General features: G+C 43.4%; 1 protein-coding gene across 2 annotated transcripts in view; it reads right to left on the bottom strand.

The window, feature by feature from the left end:
* NPHS1 (NPHS1 adhesion molecule, nephrin) overlaps window positions 1-24995 on the bottom strand; it is a 526308-nt gene that overhangs the window by 297400 nt on the left and 203913 nt on the right. For both annotated transcript variants that reach the window (XM_085615945.1, XM_085615944.1), the window contains exon 2: window positions 3123-3200. The gene's annotated coding sequence lies outside the window, so the exon portion shown is untranslated. The remainder of the gene's footprint in view (window positions 1-3122; window positions 3201-24995) is intronic.

Below are 24995 nucleotides of genomic sequence, written 5' to 3'. Positions count from 1 at the left end.
CCGGTTCCACAGCACCCACGAGGGGTAAGGGTCTCAGCTTTGCTGGGGACTCGGGTCAGCCTCTGGGAAGTCTGGAAACCCACCTCCTAAGTTGCAAATTTTTCGGCGTCCGGAGGGAGCTTTGAAGATGCAGACCGGACAGATGCGTCTTTGGTGCCTGCCAAGCAGGGGAATAACTCCTTTACTCCAAGGGAGATTCTTCAGTCATCTAGTCATGTAGATCGTTGAAGTTCCAGGATTTCTGTATCAGAGTTTTGTCCAGGTGTTATCTAATCTCCTGTAGCCAGGGGTTCCTTTCTTATACCCAAGGAAGGGGTTGGACATACTCTGGGGACCCACCTATGGGAGGGTGAGGAAAGAGGGGTGTCTACACCCATTTCCTTTGCCCAGTTTCACGCCAGAACAAGGGCTGGTAGCCCCTGCAACCGGTTTGAACTGGGCTATGCACAGGGACACCAAATGTGCCTCCAGTGCTGAACTTCAAAGCACTCCTGGAGTGCACCCAGTCAGCCCTAATCCACTAAGGCCTGTCTGGGAGGTGGTAACACCTCCCTGTGACAGGAAACCTATTGTCCAGGCCTCCCCTGCCGGAGTTTCGGTCAGCAGCAGGAGGCCAGACCCGAGTCTGTGGCTGGCAGCATCCATTTTGTGATGCCAGGGCTCTGTTAGCTGGTACCGGGTATACCGGTGCTGTCATGTCTCTCCCTCTAGAAGGGTGGGATCATACTCCCACACCAGTTACTGAGATATTGGTTCACTATATCTCACCCACCCTATCACTGCACAGATAAACCTATCAGTCACCCCTATGGCAGCCCTTATCAATCCTGAAGGCAGGGTGCTTGGTTTTATGTGAGAGGGTGCCCATGCATGAGCATAGGCCCTTTACAGCCTTCGGAATCTATTCTCCGGGGTTGCCTGTGATGCAGCCTGACCATATACTCTTAAGTGCATTATAACCAAACGGTAAATGCTAACTTTGGACTGGCTGCACGGAAACATGTCGTGTTTGGTGTCAAACACCTTGGAATCACGTATGATTCCAAGGTGTTTGACACCAAACACGACATGTTTCCGTGCAGCCAGTCCAAAGTTAGCATTTACCGTTTGGTTATAATGCACTTAAGAGTATATGGTCAGGCTGCATCACAGACAACCCCGGATAATAGATTCCGAAGGCTGTAAAGGGCCTATGCTCATGCATGGGCACCCTCTCACATAAAACCAAGCACCCTGCCTTCAGGATTGATAAGGGCTGCCATAGGGGTGACTGATAGGTTTATCTGTGCAGTGATAGGGTGGGTGAGATATAGTGAACCTATATCTCAGTAAGGGGTGCATGCACCACCTTACCCAGGCTGCAGTAGCAGACCTGTGGTGTCATTTTGGAGGGCTTCACAGGGGTGGCATAATATATGCTGCAGCCCCTGGCAGGCCTCTGGGGTACCTATGCCCTGGGTACATAGTATGCCATATACTAGGGACTTATAAGGGCACCCCAGAATCCAATCTGTGGTGTACCTAAGGTACATGGAATCAATTTAGAGATGAAGCAGCTAGGATGGGGTCCTGAATAGCAGGGCCCCAGCCAGACTAAAGTCGAAAAACTGTGAAGCATTAGCAAAAAGTGGCGGTAACCATAAGAAGCAGATCCTACTCTCCTACACATCCCTTCCAAGACCTGGAACGATCTTCCCCTCCAGCTCCATACAGCCGCCTTGCTTGTAGACTTCAGAAAGTGACTCAAGACCTGGCTCTTTAACAGAGACACAGTGCCCAGATATCCCTAGGAGTAATAGTGTTGCGCTTTACAAATTATGTTTGATTGATTGATGCATACATGCAGTTTTCTCAATCCTGTAAAGATTCCATCAATCCCATAATGTGTCCCACAGACCCATCATGCTTCTCACATTCACAACATGCTTGCAATGAGACTGTTTCAACAGGAACAGTATGCTTTCTCCAGTCCCAATATAACCACGGGAGGTAGAATCTCATTCTATCCATTTACACTTTTCTGAAATTGCCCCATTCCACAGCTTTTGATCTTCACAGGTGTAGCTCTTGTAGTCCGATGGGATGGTTGTGGCAATGGTGGGTGCCGATGTGGGGTTTAGCCAGGTCTCTGTTATGAAATAGATGTCCGGGGAGTGCGTCTCGATGGTGTCCTAGATCTCGGTAGCATGTATGTTAAGAGATCTGGTGTTGAGGAGCATGAGTGCCAGACAGGTGAGGCAAATGTGGCATTTGGGGAGTGGGTGTTGGTGCAGGTGAAGTGGCAGTGAGTGCATGAGAAAGGACCTAAATTGGAGTGCATTAAGGCGCGGAAGCAGCTGGTGTGGTGGCATCCGATATTTAGGTCATGTAAGCTGGAGGCTGTGTAGTGGTGCCGTTCAGTCAGACCAGCATCTGTGGAGTAGGGCACGGTCCAGAGGCGGATGGGAATAGATGGGCTTGCCTTTAGTGTGCTAACAGAGCACTTGCTGCACGGTAGCGTAGTAGCCACCATTAAGTATGTCCTGAGAAGGACGATAGTGGGGGCAGAGGGTGGGGCTAGGGAAGGGAAGAGTGCAGGAGGCGGGAGAAGGCACGCAGGTAGGGAGTGGGGGATGCAGGAGGCAGAAAGGCACAGGAGGGGGAGGTGGCAAAGCACAGGAGACAGGAAATGAGGGAGAACTGGTGCAAAGGAAAAGCAGGGTACAAAGAAGGAAAAAACAGGACACAAAGAGTCACAAACGAGGAAAAAGCGGGGCACAAAGAGGCATGAAGAGCAAGAGTGGAGAGTGGAAAACAGACACAAAGAGGCATAAGAGAAAAACTGCAAAGTGAAAAAAGGGCACAAAGTGGGTCTAGAACAAGAGTGAAAAGTGGAGAACGGGCACAAAGAGAGAGAAAGGGACAGTAAGGAAACAAAGAAAGAGAAAAGGGACAGAGAGAAGGGCGAGAGAGAGGAGAGAAGAAGGAACGCATGAACAAGCCAACCCAATGCCCTTTATAAATTCTAATTTCTTAAAAATGGCTAAACCAATTTACACCAAATCACAAAAAGCATGGTTTCTGAGTAAAGTTCTAACTTTTTGTTAAATTTGATATAATTCTATTCAGCTGTTTTACTGTACCGTAGATTACTTGGCTTCTGCTTGACGGATCAGCACAAAACTTTCCATGACGGAGCTGAGGTGGGTGGAATTCTTTTCCTGCAGATTCATCAAAAGGTGGCAAAGTTATTAGCAAAACAAAAAACGCTTTTTCCATAGAAACTCTGAACTAACTATAACTACAAAGTGCCCCCCCTCCCATTAAGTGATTATATATTACCTATTGACAATAGCCAGTAGGTAGTTATAGTTAGGACCAACTTTTACCTTAGACAAAGTGCTTTTACTTTAGTTATTTATTTATTTATTATTTATTGGGCGCGCAAATCATCCTGGATGGGATCTCTAAGCGCCATAGCAGAAAAAGGGGACATATCACCGTTTGATGGAAGAATTACAAGTTAACCCTTTCGATGCGCATGACAGAGCGTTTCCGTCATGCGCATCGGTCGCGCTGTGCGGATGACGGAACCGCTCCGTCACGGCCCCGCCCGCGCAACGAACCTTCAGCACAGCGCGGTAATCCGCGCCGCGCGGAAGGGGTTAAACAGATATGTTTTCAGAAGCTTTTTAAAGAGGGTGAGATCGGGACAGGCGCGGATGGACACGGGCAGCTGGTTCAAATGATGTGGAGCCAAGAAAGAAAAGGAGCTGCCTCCAAACATGTTCTTTCTGTTACGTTTGGGGCGTAGTAATAATAGATCGCTGGATCTAAGCTGACGAGCAGGGATGTACGGCTTTAATTTCTTTTTGAGGTAGTACGGTCTGTTTCCGAGCAGAGTTTTCCAGAATAGACAAAGAACGGCACAAAATCTTCCAAAACAAGTGCAAAGAGCTCTTCATCATAGTCAAGAAATTATCCAACCCCTCTGCCACCACCAGCTCCATCACCCCTTTGCAAGAACTCTGTGAAAGCTTTCCAATTTCTTCCACAAAAAAATCCTCAACATCTACAGCAACTTCAATGCCTAACACAAGAACTCATTAACCATCTTCCCATCACCACCACCAAATCGGACCACCAGAACACAAATTGGAAACCCCTCACCCCAGAAGACACCACTGAAATTATCATGAGACCAATCCACTCCAGGGCCCCCACCGACCTCCGCCCTCACCACATGTTAAACCTTGGAGGAATTCTGGTCAGCTTCCACCTCACATCTTTGTTCAATGTAGAACCTTCCCGGACAACTGGAAACATGCAGAAATCACAACTCCCCTGAAAGGAACCCTGGCAGACCCAAAGGAGCTCATGAACTACAGACCCATCTCACTCCTGCCCTTCCCATCCAAAGTCGCAGAGAAAGCTATCAACAAACATCTTGAACAACACAACCTACTAGACATCTTGCAGTCTGGATTCCGCAACAACAGCACAGAAACCACCCTCACCACAGCAACTGACAACATGCGGACCATCATGGACAGAGGAGAAACCACCGCACTCATATTACTCGACTCTGCTGCCTTCAACACCATCTCACACAGCACCCTCATCACGAGGCTCCACAACTGTGGAATTCATGGTCCTGCCCTGACTGGCTGGCCTCCTTCCTCTCTGACTGGATGCAGCAAATCAGGGTCCCTCCCTCCAAACCAATGAACCTCATCTGTGGTGTCCCTCAAGGATCATCACTGAGTACTACCCTCTTCAACATCTCCATGGGCATCACTTGCCCATGTCATAAGATCCCACGGAATGAACATTGTATCATATGTAGATGACACCCAGCTCATCCTCTCCCTCAAGGAAAACAACCACACTACCAGGACCAACTTCAACACCTGTATGTCCAACATAGCTGACTGAATAAAACAGAACTACCTAATGCTCAACACTGATAAAACTGAAGTCTGATCTTTGGCAACAATAGCTCCTCCTGGACTCCTGGTGGCCAACAGACCTGGGGCTCTCGCCCACCGCAATCGACCACACCAAAAAGCTCTGTTTAATCGTGGATGGCAGACTCACAACGGCCAAACAAGTTTACACTGTCACCTTCTCCTATTTCATCATCCTACCCATGCTCTGCAAAATATTCCACTGGCTGCCCTCTGACACCAGACACATGGTCTCTCAAGCCCTCATCACCAGCAGACTGGACTATAGCAACGCACTCTACGCCAGCATCCCAGATCAACTCCTACAAAGACTCCAGAGCACCCAGAACACTGCTGCCAGACTTCTCATCAACATACCCCACAACTAACACATCCTGCCTCACCTCAGAGAGTTACACTGGATACCAGTCCTGAAGCAATGCCAATTCAAACTGCTCAGCCATGCATACAAAGCTATCTACAACTTCGGACCTGCCTACCTCAACCACCGCCTCAACTTTAACCAACCCATCAGGCAACTGCTCTCAGCCTCACTCCTCCTCCCCACAATTACCCATATCCGCAGGAGCAAGTCAAGAGGATGCTCCTTTTTCTACATCCCTGCCAAATCCTGGAACAACCTTAGTCACCACATCAGGACCGCCACATCCTTTTTCGAATTCTACAAGAAACTGAAAACCTAGCTTTTTAACTTGGAGCCCGATCGGCCTGCTCGCCCACTCCAGCACCTGGGTACCCCTTGGGTGATAAGCACGCTCTACAAATCCTCATAAATTAACTAATACATATATAGTTGGCCCCATGGGAGATAAAAAATAAGGCCATCTGATTGGCTGAGGGAGCCTTTTCTCTCATTAACCATTTGGAAAAGACATACCTGGTACTATGGGACTGAGCAATGTGGTTGGCTGGCCACAACTGTAAACAAAATGTCGGGGTTGCCATTAAAAGACTCGGGGACTTGGTCTATGAGTCATGAAATAAAATGGAAAGCCCCAAAGGGGACAGAGCAGGAATACATAGACCTGAACCCCAGGTGGGAGAGGTGCCAAACGGACCTCCTTATGACAGATTGAAAAATAATCAGGCTATATTAGTATGAGCATCTGGTATTGAGGCCCCCAATATGGCACCCCTGGTACCACTGTCATAGACAAGGGCGGACAGCCTACCACGATTGTGCAGGCTGTAGTCTGCGTGAAGCGGGTGGCTAGCTGCCATCAATGATGTCACCAATGATGTCATTTAACATGCATAACACCAATTTAACCTTTGTTTTTTTCAGTCAATTTATGGCTGGTTTTCAACGTAAGCTAAGATCTTATTACTACACCTAACTATAAAGCCACTTTCACCCTCAATATGATGTTCAGTTCATCTGCAGTGTTCAAAGTTTTGGGGGGGCCATCAAGCGTGGGCTGAGAAAAAGTGGGAGGTCCCAAGATACATTTTCCCCCTGTTAATTCCCAGTGGGATTTTGAACACAACTACTGCCCAAACTGCTGTACGGAATTACACCAAATTTGGCTGAAAGCTACCTCTTGGTCCTGAAAGCGTGCTTTTTGTGATTTGGTGTAAATCTGTTCAGAAGTTGTAGAGATAATACATGAAAAACAAATTTGAATATCTGGGGGCACAGATCCTCTGCAAGTCTACCCACGGTGAATCAGGGGATTTATGCACCAAACTAAGGTCCTGATTGGCTGGTCGCACCTTCACAGAAAAGGTATATCTGCCATCTTATTTATCGTGAACAGTCGCCAGGGCTGAAAAGTTGCATGTATTGTGAATGAAAGAGTCAGATGAGAGGTGTGCTGACCCCTTGTGTGTGTTAAAAATGAGGGGTAGTCATGTGTACTGGTTAGTAAAATGCCTTTAAACATTCGTTTTTTGTTACTCGCGAGATCCACGGATCCGCGGGGCTCAGCACGGCACCCTGTGAAAATCTTTGAACCTCGCCGCGAAGTTACACGGAGGGGGCGCGCTGAGTGTCGCTGAGGATTTGCGGAAAAAAACAACCAAATTGGGCTACTTCACAGGAAACATGGAAAGAGTTAAAGAAATACTGACCATTTAGAAGTTATATAACAAAAAAGAAAGATGAAAGGAAACCTGTGATTTGTTAGCTAGAGCAGCATAAGTAAAAGGACATGGTGAGGGGTAGCCATTTTACATGCTTTTCTACTGAGAGAGGAGGTGGTTTGCAAGAGTTCTGACTGGAGATTTGGAATGAAAACAGATGTTACCAGACATGGAAAGAAAACTGGGAGAACAGTAAAGAGATTTTACAGGTATGTTAATTAAGTTGTAGCATATATAAGTATATTTAGATAACACATTGTGAGTGTATGTAAGCTGAAATAAAATGTGTATCTTTTAGACACTATAATGCAAGGGAAAATAAAAAGGAGCTTAGATGAGAGCATTAACTAAAAATACAGTGATCAGGAAAGGAGAAAGAGAAACTGGTATACTAAAAGTATAGTATAGTAATTTTATAAAGCCAGTATGAATAAATGTGTTAGAAACTAGATTGGGGGGGCGTGGCTAGTGCACGAGGAAGATGGTGGTGTTCCTTTGACTCTCGCGGGACAGCGGATCAAGCGGCAGCCTATGCGACTCACCAGATGCCTGTAAGTCTCCCAAAATGAAGGTGCTGCCTCCGCTTCACGTGGTGACTCTGAAGATGTAACTGCTTTGATGGGCTGTTTCCTTCAAGTTTCATTTCCACCATAGGTGCATTTGAGCGGCTCCGTCATTGCGACGTCTGCCATCTTGGATCCCGCGAAAATTCTTCTCAGACGCTCTGACGGTGATAGTTCGTTCAAAGTTATTCTATATGGAACTCTTTTTATCCACAGAATGTTTACTCCGGTTTCAGCATACAACCTTCTGCTACCTCCCCATTCAACTAAAATGTGTTTTGTACACTTTTTTCTCCTCAAATGACCTCTTTCCTTGTATTTACCGGATGGTGTGCACTCTGCTATTTATAGCATATTCCTCATATTGACTCACCAGCCTCTCACCAGTGTTTCACAGCCAACTCAACTTTCGCTTTATTATTGTATCCTATCCGAGGCTTCATGGAGGCTGACCACTCCACATTATAGATTTGGCTGAGGTACTTTATTTCATCACTTAATATATATTGGTCTCATTTGAGATATAAGAAGTCTTTTTGAGTGATAGCGGCATCATCCTTTTCCTTGCTGCTGTTTGATCCTCAATTATCGTCCTCTGCATTTCCTTGTGCACAAAATTTACCTTGTAGCGCCTTCAAATGGAAGACTCAGCGAATTCGTCGTCCAAGGGCTCTTTGACATTGAGTGCCAACACATCCTCTGGTCCTAACAAAGCGCCTAGCAAGAGACTGAAGAAGGATCCTCCCCTCTCCCCCCAAACAAACCTTATCAGTTTCTATGGATCTCCTGTTAGAGGAAATCTTTGTCCTTTTGTAGACGAAACAAACTCTAAACTGCAAACTCTGGCAGATAGATGGTCAACAATGCAAGAAAGACTCACTCCTCCTGAACAGAGCATACAATCTCTCAGTTCATCTAGCATCAAAGTGGATGCCCTACAGTCTCAAGTGTCGTCACTCCAGAAACAGGTTGAAAACCTTGAAAACAGGAACAGACGGAACAACCTCTGATTTATGGTTTGCCAGAGGGCTCAGAGGGTTTGGATCCTATCGTCTTCTTCTTTAAATCCTTCCTTCCAAAAATCCTTAATTTGCCAGAAGGAACTCTCCTCATTATTCAACGCGCCCACAGATTAGGTCCTTCTTCTTCAAACATAAGGAAACCAAGAGGGTTCATATTGTACTTCTTGGAATATACTGACCTGCTTAAGGTTTTGGCGGTGGTCAGGGCCATCAAGCGTATTTCTTGGTCAGGTAACTCTTTGTTTTTTTCACAAGATTATGCAAAGGCTACTTCTGACAGATGTAAGGAATTCCTGGCATTGAGACCACACCTTCGTTCCTTAGGTGCTCGCTTTGGCCTTTTTCACCCCTGCTTGTTTAAGGTGACTTACAATAACAAGACCATTACCTATGAGGATCCCATGAGACTGAAAAGTGTTCTTTACTCTTGTAATGCAGAGACTATGGATACTTCATCACCGCAAAGCAAATAGTCTGGGTTTGTCATACCCTATGTTTATCACCTGCGATTTGCTTTAAGATATTCTCTTGGTTTAACTGCTAATTGAAGTTACTGGATTGTTATTATGCACTATGTATTATTAACCTATTTTCTCTCCTTACAGGTTTCATCTTCTCGTTCGTTTAATCCGCTTTCATGTCGTTTGTCCTGCAGCTCCTCCCACCCTTCCTTTGGAGTCTGGACGTGTCATTGTTCCATGTGGCCTCATCCCCCTCCCCCCTAAATTTGTCTTGGATTTTTTGTAGGTATGTTTTTCTTCTTCTCTGTGTCCTTTTTCATTGTAACTCTATCTCGTTTTACTCTCCTATACCACTACTTTTTTATCCTATTCTACTACACTGTTTCTCATCATCCACGATCCCTCTCTTTTTTTTCTCTTCCCCTCTTTTTCACTTCTTCAAGTTTCAACGTCATTTCATATTTATTCGAAGCTTATTTACCTTTTAATGATGTATGTATTGTGATGGGTTCATTTTGTTATTCATTTTGCCTCTTTATTTTGTGGCTTTAAAAATCATTTCATGGAATGTTAAAGACTTAAACTCCCCTATTAAGAGATAACGAGTACTATCTTACCTGTCCAAACTAGATGCTAATATTGTTTTGTTACAATAAATACACCTCACAGAGTCTGAATCCTTAAAGCTTAAGAAAAACTGGGTTGGTGAAGTCTTTTTCTCACCCGGTGATGGCAAACTAAATGGAGTTTCCACTTTAGTCCAAAAATCATTGTATGTTAAGCTCCTTTCACAAGAAATGGATAAAGAGGGTAGATGTCTCTTTACCAAATTAGAGATTGATGGTGTTTCGCTCTCTATTTTCAATGTTTATGCCCCTACTTCTGGTGACGCCTCCTTTTAGACCCAAATTCATCAATTGATTAATCATAACATTGCTATTCATTAATCATAACATTGCTAACAACGTAATCCTCGCCGGTGATTGCAACAAATTATTTGATCCTTTTCTTGACCGAAAATCCAAAGTTTCTTTCATCCCAACAAAAGCACATAAGTCTTTCATACAAACTATAAAGCATCTTCGCTTATCTAATGCCTGGAGACTTTGCAACCCGTCCCTGGAGGAATATACCTTTTACTCTTCACCTCACCAGACACAGTCAAAAATTGAATATATTTTCACATCACACAATGTTTCCCAATCCTTATTGTCGGCTGATATTGGTCCCATACTCATCTCTGACCATGCCCCTGTTTCCATCCAGTTAGATATATTACCTCAATCTGACAATCCTAGGAGATGGCGCTTTAATAACTCCTTGCTTTTAGATCCTCAATTTAACACTTCCTTTATTTCCTTTTTCAGTGAGTACTTTTCTCTTAATAGCACTGACACCTTGCCCTTTCATATAATTTGGGATTCTTTCAAGGCATTTGCACATGACTTTATCATTTGATACACCTCTAATGAATAAAAATAATCCAGTCATTTAACACAGAACTTCTCTCTAAAATCAAGAATTTAGAACATACCCATTACACCTCTAAATCGAAAGAGTGTCTAACTGATTTTTTTAATGCTAAGATCCAATACAATAAAGATACGACGGACAGCGCATCTTTGTTTCTATTAAAGACTTGTGCCAAATTCTATGGTGGACAGAATAAATCTGGTAAATTTCAGCTAACTACCTTAAGGCCGAACAAAATAAACTCCATATTGAATCTATAATTACGGACACTAATACTCCTAAACACAAAGACGCTGACATTCTACAAGAATTTGTCCAATTCTATGAACGACTCTATACACCAGAGACCACCCCCACAGAGGAGGACATCTCTCTTTATCTCTCCTCAATCCAAAAACACACAATCTCTTCTTCACCTTTGGAACTCCTAGAATTTGATCTGTCTCAAACTGAACTACTCAACGCACTTAATACCCTCAAGAAAGACAAAGCCCCTGGTCCGGACGGTTTTACAGTTGAATTTTTTTCTGCACTTTGCTCAACTAATCCTACCTAAATTGTATACTCTAATCTCTTCTTTTATTGCTTCTGGTAATTCCTCAGGTACTTTCTTAGAGGCCCTGATCTGTCTTATCCCTAAGGAAGGCAAGGACCTTCATTATTGTAAAAACTACAGACCCATTTCCTTAGTCAAAATTGATTACAACATTTTTTCCAAGGTGTTGGCTCTTAGATTGGAGTCGCACCTCCCTCAATTGTTAGGCAAGGAACAAATGGGCTTTATCAAAGGGCATTCGATTACCGATAATACTTTTTAACATTATTTCCAAATCACCAAGTATTCCTGAGTCTCATGATGCCAATGCCCTTGATGCAGAGAAGGCTTTTGACAGAGTGTATTGGCCTTTTATCTTTCAGACACTAAAATGGTTTGGTTTTGGCCCAAAAATTACCTCTTTGATTTCCTTACTCTATTCAAACGCTAAAGCTGCAATTTTTGCTAACGGTCTCATCTCCCCCTATTTTACTCTTCATAGAGGAGTGAGACAAGGTTGCCCCCTTCTCCCATTCTTTTTAATTTGGCTCTAGAACCCTTCTTATCCAAAATAAGACAAAATCAGTCCATCATAGACTTCACTTTCAAATCTTTACAAGTTAAATTAGCAACATATGCAGATGATATGCTTCTATTTCTTTCTCAACCTAACCTTTCCCTCCTGGCCTTTTTAAATGAAGTTCAATCATACACTTTGGTCTTGGGTTACAGATTGAATAATGACAAATGCGAAATCTTACCCCATACTAAATATACCTTCAAAGCTGACTTTTCGGTCTCTAACTTCACTTGGAGCCCACTTCATATAAAATATCTCGGTATACGGTTTACCCCCTCCAATAAAACATACATTTATTTAAATTTCAACAAATTAGCTCCATCACAACTAAATGGCATCCCCTGCATCTTTCATGGTGGAGACGCCTCGACACTATCAAAATGATGCTATCTCCTATTATTTTTTACACTATTTCCAATATTCCTTTACCCATCCCCAAAAAATTGTTTCACAAAATCAATTCCATTCTTACCTCCTTTCTGTGGCTTAATAAAAAACCTAGAATGTCATTACTAAAATGATCATGCCCGAAATCTGAAGGTGGTGTTCACTTCCCTGATTTTCCCAAATACCATATAGCCTTTTTACTAAGACATATATCCAAGTGGTTGTCTGAACCTTCTCCTGAATCACCTTTATAGATTGATTTAGAGAATTCCTTTCTTTCCCCTTTTTCTTTTCAGAAATACCTATCTTTCACACGAAAACCACAAAACTGTGCACTCCAATTATTACTAATTCTTGCAAGATTCTAAACACTCTTCTGCACTTTGCTCCACATAATCTAGATACATTCCTTACCTCCACCATATGGCACAATAATTTCATCCGCATTAAGAATAAATCTATTTACTGGAGAACTTGGAGGGATAGGGTATTTTTTGGGTCCACAAATTATTTGATAACAGCACCTTCCCCACTTTCTCCAATGCTTGCTCTCTCTTCCATTTATCTCCCTCTTTTTTACATAAATTTTTAGCTCTACGCATGGCTATACTAGACTCACACCTTTATTTTAAATCTTTACCTTCCCTTTCTACTCTCTCAAATCCCACTTGGCCTCACCTACTTTGTAGCGCGCCCAAAGCCTCTACTCTCTACACTCGCTTATTACATCCCTTTAAAGTAAGAGCCAAAACAAAGACTGAGCTTTCATGGAAAGCAGACATAGGTATACATTGGCCCATTCCTGTTTGGGAGAAGATTTGGAAAAAAATCTGAAAATCATCCAGTGCTACACAAACTCTCTTTTTTTTATTTACAATAGACTCCTATTAACACCGGTCTTCCTACACAAAATTCATCCTGATAAACCTGACACCTGTTGGTCATGCTCGCTTCCACAGGCAGATCTTCAACACTTACTTTTTTCGTGTCCATAGTTTCTATATGTTGGGAAACAAGTCTGGTCACAGATTAACACCATTTTCGGTACTACCATTCCCCTGTCTTTTGCAAACATCTTTCTGGGTAGCATTTCCAATGGTTGGATTAGCATGAAAACACAATCGCAAATCATTGACTTGTTATTGGCAGCTGCTTTTCAGCAGATAACAAAAATCTGGAAAGATGCTTCCAAACTCTCGTACTTAGCCTGGTGGTACTTAATTTCTACTCGTTCTAGATGTATACATATCAGCTTGAGCCTGGTTCTATTTTTTTTTTTTTATTGCCATGAATTTCATTTTTCTTGTAATATCCTGCCTCTATGCTACTATTGATACCCTTTACGATATACTTTTGATGCTGTACCTCATGCTACTTTGATGTTTTTCTTAGATATGCATTCAATAAACTTAGCCTTTGAAACTGAAAAAAGAAATTAGATTTGGGTGTTTGCTTATAGTATGTATTTTAGCAATATGGAATTTGAACAAGCTCACACTTACATATCCAGTTACTCTCCCACAAAAGCACTTATGTACCCACTACCCATATAGCCAGACAGTGACAGCAACACTCAGTCACAGACCATTCCCACATGATTTACTCACCTATACGTCTAAGTTTGAGTACTAATTAGCCCTTAGATCCTGGGAGGACATGCACAGAATGCAATCTGCACCACAAGAAGAGTTTGAAGAGGACTACTTCAGCACTCTTGAAAAGGCAGAGCCCTGATTTTAGTTGACCCCAGAATCAGGCTCCCAAAGGGTAGTGTGTTTCAGAAGGAGGGAGAGGAGTGGAGAAATGAGTGGGCAAAGTTCCAAGAGGTGAAAGGGGATCCCCAGAGAGAGACTTCTCTATTGGATGTGGGGCAGGAAGTACTGTCTTCTCCCAAACCCAGTCCCCTGAAGAACTCAAGGCTGAGAGGTCCCAGCTGGTCCAGCTGGGGACAGAGGAGAGAAAAGGTGAGTATAGAGAACCTTGGAGGAGAAAAGGGTCTTGATGACTGGAGTGTTAAGGACGTGCACTTGAAGGGTAAATAGCTGTTAGAGTCTATCAAAAATGGTGTGAGCACCCCAACTGTGTCCAGTGTAGAGGAAAGAGTTCATATACTTGGTGCTTGACTTTAAGGAGGGGGTTGATATAGAGAGGTTATTTCTGACATAAGAAGTAGCTGTAGTGGTACAGAGGATCTCTTAGGAGGATTGTAGAGGTGCTTTTAGAGTCATATTTGTGGTGATGGGAGGTTCATCATTCTGGCTGTAGAGAAGGGCAAGAGGTTGAGGTATCTCACTATAAAGGAGGTCCTTGTCAGTAAGTATAATTTAATCTCAGAGGAGTGTAGGTTGAAATTCAGTCTAAGTGAGAAACTATGTCACTACTGCTGTGAGGATTTTGTTGGATAGTTCTGAAATGTTTGTTAAAAGTATTGTTCTTTTTTAAGAAGGTGTTTCTAATAGTTTTAGACTTTTTTGGGGGTTCTTTCAAAGCGAGCTGAGGAGAAGCAACTTGAGGAACCTTTTCTCCAGACACTCATTGGTGTTCTTTTAGCTTGTTTCATCTGATACAGTTCAATGGCATCACCTATAATCTCTTTTGAATGTAGTGGATGGATACTGTAATGCTCATATATTTCTTCAGATTTACTTCTATCCACTTTTTCAAACTGTCCAGTTCAAGGCAACATTTCTTCCTTCATGTAACTTCAATGTAAGAGAACATCTAAATCTTTATAGTACAAATTAATGTGTTTAAGATATAGCTTCCTTTACCTTATTTACATCTGCTAGTTCTTGGCAGATTTTGTTGTTTTTGGTAGACACAGAATTCACGAGAATAACAAGTGGTTCTTCCAAATCTGTCTCTACACCCACTGTTTCAATATTATGTTCCATATCTAAAGGAAAATACACAACTGTACCTTTAAGCCCTTTTTGAAGTTCAGTTGAGGATATCTTTAATGTTAGAGTTTAGAATTTACTTCTCTTAGAAAGTAATGTAAGTGATCCCATGGATGTTCTGCACAACTCAGTGTTAGAAACCAAGCTAGTGTTCCTAAATTTCACAACATGTACTTAAGCTCAACATGACAATGATACAAGTACTCACTTGTCCCAATATTAGCAGAGGTAAAATAAATAGACAGCAGCACTTCAAGTAGATGGGTGGGGTCCTACTGTATCAATTGGTTCCTGGCAAATAATACAATTACTACTGCACTCCCATTTATACACTGGAGCATGTCTACACCTCCCTTGTACCGCTTCACCTACTTCTTGCTCCACATTTCCAGGAATCATCTCTTTTTTTCCAATGGTACTACTTTTTGTTTTAAAAGTTCAAGTTTCAGTGTGTTTGTTAGAATGTTATCTATGGTGCCAAAAAAGCTTGGGATGAGGATAGATGGCAGGTATTAAAATCCGCTTGTGACAGTAACAACTCCAAATGGTTCTGGAATGTGGTCAAATGGTTTAGGGGAGGAATAGCCCAGCCACCCGAAAATCATGTTGACCCCGACGCGTAGGTTAGCCACTTTTCTACTCAATATGCTGAAGATGAAACAGACGATAATTCATTGTTTCCGATCCACCCTTTTTCCACTGATAGGGTATTTGATGAGGTAGAAGTTAGCGGCGCCCTAAGCGCTCTAACAAGTGGTAGAGCCCCTGGATTAGATTGTATCCCAGTGGACATTTTCATGTTTGATAGACCAAAATGGTCCAAATATATACTCTTACTTGCTAATGCCATAGCGCAAGGAGCTCCCATCCCGTCTACCTGGCGGGGGCGGAGATAATTCCCATTTACAAAAATGGAGATAAATCCATGCCTGGTAACTATAGGCCAATAAGCCTTATCGATTCTATACAGAAAGTGGTGGCCAGGCTTGTTCTGGCCGAGGTCCAGACATGGATTGAGACAAATACTATCCTCACCCCCTTCCAGGCTGGCATTAGGGCCCATATTAGTACCATTGACCAGGTCTTTCGATTTGTTCTTATTTATTGGTGGACATTCACCCTCGGCAAGGGTAGCATGTATGCTGCCTTTGTCGATCTTAAATCAGCCTTTGACCTGGTCTCACGGAATAAACTGTGGGAGGTCCTGAAGGAGATGGGGATGCCACTCGACTTACTCTCCCTAAACGTCCACCTCCATGAGGATAATTGCACACAAATACGCTGGGGTGTGGCAGGTGATAAGACAGTTCCCTTCCCTGTGCACAAGGGTGTTCGCCAAGAATGCATGTTGGCTCCCACATTGTTTTCTCTTTTTATAAATGGAGTCGCAAACTTCCTCAATGCTATCCACACCGATGCTCCTACCCTACCTGGAAGTAAACTTCCCATCCTAATGTTTGCGGATGACACGCTGATAATCTTTAAAACGCCAGATGGATTGCACCGCGCCCTTTACCGCTAATAAGATTTTTTGCCTACTGAGGGGTCTTAAAGTTAATGCTGCTAAGACAGAATTTATGGCATTCAACCAACCTAGATCGTTCAATGGGAAAATAATGATGGATGAGCTTCCTGTGGAGCAGGTTGATGCCTTTGTTTATCTGGGCATCAGACTGCAAAAGGACATGAAGTGGAAGCCTCACATTGAAGTTATGGCGCTAAAGCATCGGCAGTTTACTGGTACCCTTAGAAAGGAATTTAAATCTTCTATGACAAAGCCCCTTAGCCCGGTACTCCAAATCTACAACAGTAAAGTGGTGAGTTATGTCCTTTATGGGGCAGAGCTGTGGGGCCTAGAGAATGTGACCCAGCTAACGATAGCAGAGAATGCGTTTATATGCACGATCACTAGTTTGCCACAGAGTACACCTACTCTTCCCCTAAGGAATGACCTAGGCAGGAAAGCTCTGTCAGATCTAGCCAGACTACGCCCAATTCTATTCTGCTGCAGATTATGGTGCTCACAGGAGTTGGCAGCCTACACAGAGGGCCTAAGGGATATTATTAACTCTGATTGTTTTCATAAAATCTAGTGGTTTCAGGATCTGAGACGTTTGATTAATAAAATGGGCCTATTGCACCTGTGGGACCACCCTTCCACCTCAACGTTCCTGTCAAAAAATGGCCTCAAAGAAATTTATTGGGAAATGGTTGCATTTTAAGATTTTAGGCGTCATGACCCAATCTCACTTACGGGGCTCTTTCTTCAGATAAAGCCATCTCAGAGTCTTGAGCCTTATTGGGACCTTATTAAAAAGCCCTTGAATCGGAAACTCTAGTTCCAATTTAGATCTGGATCCCTCCCCTTGAAGTGTTTCTCATCCAAATGGTCTCCCACCGGGGGACAATAAATGTCATGCATGCATCACACACATAAAATCATATTTGCATGTGTTCTTTGCTTGCCCGGCTTATGCTGGCCCGTGGAAAGCATGGCTGGCTCAGCTCTGCAAGAACCTGGGCACAAGATTACATAGCACTGCTCTGCGAATTCTTTGCTCTGACCCATCACCTAGGTACGCAATGCCGGTTGGCTGAATTTTTTTGGTGTTTGTGGCACATATGTTGCAACCAAATTAGGGAGAGAAATTGAGCATGATGAAATGTTTTAAACCGTGTAGGCGTTGTGGGCATATCAGGACATGTGAGTCTCATTACGTCCCTTAGGGTTTTAGAGATTCCTTGTATCTGATGGTTTTAATCTAGCAATGGCATGTTATGTTTGATACAATGATAACTTTGCACAAACGTCTTAACCTAAATGTTTTAACCTTACTTTAACTTCTTATCCTCGTTGTTTTTTAATTTTTTTTATCTGTAATGCTTTTATGACTAGCAAAGTCGAATAAAGCTTGTTTGATGAAGATGGCCTTTGTAAATAGTTAAATAAGTTATGTTATGTTTGTTAATTATGTGATTCAAATTGTATTCTAATATGTTAAGAAAATATGCTTGTAAAGTAATAAATGTATTTATTATTAAGTTAAGTTAAGGGCACACCCATTCAGGTATTGATACATGTACTCACACACTTATACAGTCATTCACACAGGTACAGTAGAAGGCAAAATGCACCCACATGACACATTTTTATAGCGGCAAACGTGGCATTTCGTACAGTGAGTAATCATCTCACTCAAATCTTCACAGGCTGCTGGTATTGTGATGACTGCAGCTGATGAATGTCCTCCCAAGGTTGCTCCAGAGGTGGAATATTCTGTTGCACCTAGTTTCTGGTGCATCATACAGTTGTACAGCCTTTACTTAATTGTTTTTAAGTGCTTCCAATTGGAACTTGTCCCATGTGAAAACTTCTTGGCAGTGCTGCTGGGTAATTGTATGCCACAAATATTACATTGCACATATTAAGCTGTAATCTCTTCTCCTAAAGGTATTCTAAAATGTTTCCAGACATCACTTTTGTTTGTGCTGGTGTAAAGATATACATGCATGTGTTGAAAGTTGTTATGCACAAAACTATTTGTAAATAGTAAAATAAGTTGTGTAGGAAGCTGGCTCTCTAAATAGTGCACCAAGATGAGGTACACTGTGCAGAGAGTCCAGGCAAACCCCAAAGGAATAACAGGGGCACAAATGACACCCCAGCTGCTCTCTGTTGTGGTAGTGTGGGGGAGCAGATAGGCATATCAGAGGATAGTGCTGAGCATTTATTACACACACAAAAGCAGTAAATGAGACACACCCTCAATTGACGAAATCCAACACCAATTTATAAAAATAACACGTACTTCTATATAAATATATATACCAAGATCATTGGAATTGTGTAAGTACTTTTTGAGTTATGAATTTTTACAGTTTTCAGAAATAGACACTGCATTTTATGTATTGGCAATGTTATCCTATGAAAGAAAAACATGTATTGCATTTGGACACTTGTCAGTGACTTCTGAGACTGTTCTTTTGAACTTGAGGTGAGTATGGGGCAAGGTCCAAGTCCACACCAACAGGTCACCTCGGGGGGCTCTTGGGCTTCCAGGTGCAGAGGTGTGTTACGGTGTTGTGTGTCCAATTCAATTCAATGGGAGAATGGTCTAGTTACAAAGAGGCTGCAAGCAGGGACTGGGGCACCAGTTCGGGGGAAGCCACAGGGGGGCTCGACCCTTGAGATCCACGGGCACCCAGGGACACCCTTCGTCCATTTCTCCTTGGGCTTTAAGGCTCCAATGCAGTGGTTTCTTTGGGTGCTGGATCTGGTGCTGGAGTTTCTCGCGGTTGGAAGGAGGCCGGCAGAAATGTCTAGGTGGTACTAGCATCGGAGTGGGTACACCTCCCTGACTAGCTAATTTTTCCACCTGTCCAGGTGCCAAAGGGTTCTGGACAAAGGGGATCGGCTTCTTCTCCTGCGAGGGAATCCAGACTCGTATTCCAAAGGTAGTTGCATCTTAGAATCTCCCCTGCCTTGGAATGCAAATCAACAGGTCATCCTGTGGGATGGGGTGTGAACACCCTCTTCCTGAGCAGGCTTTGTTTCTGACCTCCTGAGAGCAAAGGCCCTCACACTTGTGGGCTCAGAAACTCGTCTCTGGCGGGAGGCTGGCAAAAGCCAATTGGTCAAAACTCTATAGGCTAGTAGGTTTTTAGGGGGCAACTCTAAGGTGCCCTCGGTGTGCATGTATTAATAAATCCAACACTGGCATCATTGTGGGTTCATTAATATGAGATGCAATGTAGGGGCTTGTGTTTGAGTTAAAATCAATCTTTCGCTGCTCGCTTTGCCCAACTATTACATTTGTTAGTATTTTTATGCTACACTTCCTCTGCACGCTGGTTAATATGTTTTAATCATATTCTATGCTACTTGAATGATATTTACACGATCGCTTTTTTAAACCTGTTTGTTCTATTTTTAAAAATCTCTCTCTGCTGTGGGAACAAAGGTGTTCGGGGGAATTGGGGCTGGTGTGTATTTACCTTTGGGCTGTGGGAAAGCACATGCTCAAGTGCTGCTTCCTTGCCCCTCAGTCATCTTTGGCAGTGCCGTAATTTTTCTTTGCCAACTGCGGTCTAACTCCAAGTGACACCTCCCTATTTGAGATCGCCGGGGAGTGCACGCACCGCTGGTGAGCCGAAGGCCCACCAAAGGCAAGCCTGTCTGCGCCCAGCTGGGGCCAGGGGCCAAAAGCCCTGGTCCTCGTCTACTGAAGAAACTATCTTACACTGCAGACCAATTAAAGACTCTACAGCCTGTCCACCATATGGACTGTCAGATTATTGTGCCTGGGGTGAGTCCCTCAGCCTGTAACAATTATAACTATGCATGTTCTATTGATGTAAACAGTAACGTTAGTAATGCCTGGCACTCATCTGTAGCTAACAGCCTTGAGGTTTCACTGACTATGAATGATCATATCTTTGAGTCTTCTGGAGGATCTAGTCTGACCAGAGACTTTTTGTACCTTAGTTTGAATTGTCAATTCCTCCCGAAACATGTTATGGGATTCTCAGCCTGACGCTCTGTTTCTTACTGAGACAAGGCTGCTCAAGGGCTCCTCACCGGATGTAATTACGGCTCTCCCGCATTATTACTCTATAGCTGTGAAACACAGACATGATAGGATAGGTGTCAGGATTGCTATTATTTTTAAAAACGACTTTCAAATGTAAAATTGAAGATTTGTCTGTCCCTGACTGTGAAGCTCTTTGCTTTGCGCTTTTGCTTAAACCTAAATTTATATTTTCAGGAGTCTTGCTGTATTGTCCCCCTGGTTATGCTGGTAACTAATGTACCTCTCTGATGGATTTGTTATCTCCACTTATGTTAAAATAGTGAATTACACCTTACGTGGTGACATTAATCTTCATTTAGACGACCCTAGGTGCAAGCTAAGCTCCACTCTCATAGAGGATCTTGGCGTCCTCAGCCTAAATTTGGGCAATACTAGCCCCTCTCATTTGGTCGATCATCTACTGGATCCATTGTCTCAGATTTGATGACTGCCCCCTGTTTGCCACTATTGTGATTTGACCATTTTGCTGTGCCTTTTACTTTTAGAATCCCACCCAGTTTTCTAGCATTATGCCCAAACCAGCCCTTTAAATCAATAAATTGGATGAAACTGAACATTCCAGCATTGAATAATCTACTACATCATAAAAGACCAGTTCTAAAACAAATGATGGATGCTGATTCTGATCTAATTTATAATTCGCTCACAGAGGCTGTGGAGCAAATCCTACCTGCCACTGTCAAATGTTCTGGTCGGTCTTTGCCGCCAGCCCCTTTAGTGAAGCGCTGAAATATGAAAAACAACAGCGAAAGGCCCTGGAAAGGTTATGGCGAAATTCTACCCTGAGGAAGCTTAAAGCCATTATAGAACAGAGCTAAACAAATTTTACGGCCTCTGCAAACTGGCAAGAGCTGCGTATTATTCAGAGAACATTTTAAGTGCTAGAAATTCTTCTCAGACCCTGTTTAAGGGGGTTAAAGAATAATCAGACCCCTGCAATCGGCCTCTTACACTCTTGCTTTCCTCTGCGCAATGCGAGGCGTTAGCTCATTTCTTTAATCAAAAAGCAGAAAAGATTATTTCCCAAATGACTCTAGATTGCACTCATGAAGCTCAGTCAGATGTTACCATGACTAATCCCTCAGAAACCTACGCATGCAGGTTGTTATGGTGTTATGGAAACGTGCCATGGTCCTTCCCCTTCTGAGAAATCTAATCTGGGCCCGACTAATATGTTCAACTTTCGTCCCATTTCTCTTCTTCCGATCTTTTCCAAAGTCTTAGAAAAACATATTAATAGCCAGTTGACCTCATTTGTGGGGCCTTCATCCCTCTCAAACTGGATTTAGGGCTGAGCACAGCACATATTTCTCCCTTTTGGGTGTGACTAAGTGTTTGGGCAGCGCCTTGATGAGCACAGAACGGCTGCACTTATTATGTCAGACCTTAGCGCAGCCTTTGATACTGTGTCACACTCCATTTTGGAGGAAAAACTGGCTGCCCTAGGTCTGGAGGCCCGCCCTGGGAATATCATTCCTAATGGATCATACGTTACAAACTTTTTCCTCAACTACCAAATCTGAGACTCAAATCCTGAGGTCAGTAGTCCCCCAGAGATCAGTACTGTTCAATGATGGTTGCTTAAAAAGTGCATTGTTTATGGTATATGAGTAAAGAAGCTGAGAACAGTAAAAAAAGGGAAAAAGAAATGCTTATTTATATTAATACTTACCTTTACTGCATGAGCAATGTCTAGTTATTTCTTAGAATTATGTCTTTATGCATTGTTAAAACTAATAAATATTTCTGTTTTTTTCTTTTTATGCAGATGAATTGCACTATTTATTGAGGTAACATACTCTACAAATTTGTTTGTGCAGTGTTGTTGCATAACTTTAGATTTTGAGGATGCACACCCAAGGATAGATTTCTAGTTACTAACACACCTACGCACACATCAGCAGTGCAACTCACTCACCCAGCTACACACAGATAGAGGTACTCAGACACAGAGGCTCACACTGATCACAGCCACTGACACACAGAGACCCACATAGATACATCGACTGGCACACCTAACTACACATCGATACAGCCACTGGCACATCTAGCCAAACACTAGTGCATGAAATAACACACCCACGTACACAGAAAAACACCCAGGGACTTACTAATGCAGATACTCACACATCCAGGCATACAGCAATGCAAATACTGACACAGTCAGCCAAAAATGAATACATCCAAAAGCGCACCCAGGCACACACTGACATACACACTCAGAGAGACAGAGACTTAGCAATGTAGATACTAACACATCCAGGCATACATCAATAGAGACACTCACACACCCAGATAAACACCAATGCATCCATTAACACACTGGGGCACTCACTGATGCATACAGTGAGACACCCAGAGACTTACTAATGCAGACAATGACACACCCAGGCATACAGCAATGCAGACACTGAGACACCCAGCCAAACACTAATGCATCCCATAAGCCACTCAGGTACACACTGAGACACCCAGAGACTTGTCAATGCAGTCACTGACACACCCAGTCATACAGCAATGCAGACACTGACACAGCCAGCTAAATACTAATGCAGCCAATAAGACACCGAAGCTCACACTGACACACACACTGATACACCCAGAGACTTACCAATGCAGAAACTGATGCACCCAGGCTTACAGCAATGCAGACACTGAGACAGCCATCCAAATACTAATACATCCAATAACACACCAAGGCACACACTGATACACCCAGAGGTTTACCAATGCAGACACTGACACGCACATGCATAGAGCAATGCAGACAGTGACACACCCAGCCAAAACAAATGCATCCTATAACACACTTATACACACAGTGATGCACACACTGACACACGCACGGACTTACCAATGCAGACTCTGGCACACCCAGGCATGCAGCAGTGCAGACACTGAGACACCCAGCCAAACAGTAATGCAGCCAATAAGACATGCACACACTGACACACGCACGGACTTACCAATGCAGACTCTGGCACACCCAGGCATGCAGCAGTGCAGACACTGAGACACCCAGCCAAACAGTAATGCAGCCAATAAGACACCCAGGTGCACACTGAGACAGCCAGGTACTTACCAGTGCAGACACTGACACGCCCATGTATACACCAATGCAGACACTGACACACCCAGCAAAACACTTACGCATACAATAAGGCACCTAGGCACACACTGACACACCCAGAAACGTACTAATGCAGCCACTGATACACCAAGACATACAGCAATGCAGACACTAACACAACCATCCAAACACTAATACATCCAATAAGACACCCAGGCAAATACTGAGACACACACTGAGACAGCCAGAGACTTACCATTGCAGACACTGACACACCCAGCTGTATAACAATGCAGACGGTGATATAGCCAGCCAAATACTAATGCATCCAATAACACACCGGGGCACACACTTATGCACACACTAATATACCCAGAGACTTACCAATGCAGACACTGGCACACCCAGGCATACAGCAATACAGACACTGGGACACCCAGCAAAACACTAATGCATCCAATAACACACCCAAGCACAAACTGATGCACACTGACACACCCAGGGGCTTACCAATGCAGACACTGACACCCAAGGCATTCAACAATGCAGACACTGACACAGCCAACCAGACAGTAATGCATCCAATAACACACTGAGGCACACACAGACACGCCCAGGGACTTACCAATGCAGACAGTCAGACACCCTGGCAGTATTGTACACTGACACAGCAGCAAATGCTAATGCATCTAATAACATACCCAGGCACACACAGATGCACACACCGTCATACCCAGGGACTTATTTATGCAGACACTGACACACTCAGGCATACAGCAATGCAGACACTGACACACCCAGCCAAACAGTAATGTACCCAATAACACCCTTAGGCACACGCTGATGCATACACTGACATACCCAGGCTCACACTGATGCCAGAAACCGGTCCTAGGAAGCTTGTTTCCGGTCCAGGAAAGGCATGGCTTGGCAGTTCGGGCTGGACTGTTCCCATGAGGCACAGGGTCAGACTGATATGCATATGGCCATGTCCGAACTGGGGTGGCAGAGTGGGCTAAAGAACGGTGATGGATCAAACCCAGATCTGTTGACTGGGTGTGAGTGTTTGATTGGTTCTGATGCTCCGTCCATCACCACCCCCTTTAGTCACACTGATGCATATGCTAACACACCCAGGCACATACTGATCCATACACTATCACACCCAGGCACTCACTAATATATACACTAACACACCAAGGCATACACTCATGCACACACTGACACACCCACTCACACACCGATCCAGTCACTGATATATTAAAAACTCAGCGTTAGCTCTTTGTTTTAGTAGATGGTCATTGTAACAAGAACCTTTTTTCTATAAGCGTTTTTAGTAGTTTAAAAAAAATCTTGTGTTTTAATAAAAAGTGAATGTGATAGTA

The sequence above is a fragment of the Triturus cristatus genome, chromosome 7, assembly GCF_964204655.1.
Source record: "Triturus cristatus chromosome 7, aTriCri1.1, whole genome shotgun sequence".
Taxonomy (NCBI): domain Eukaryota; kingdom Metazoa; phylum Chordata; class Amphibia; order Caudata; family Salamandridae; genus Triturus; species Triturus cristatus.
The sequence above is the reverse complement of the archived record's forward strand: the minus strand, read 5'-3'. Positions and strand labels throughout refer to the sequence as shown.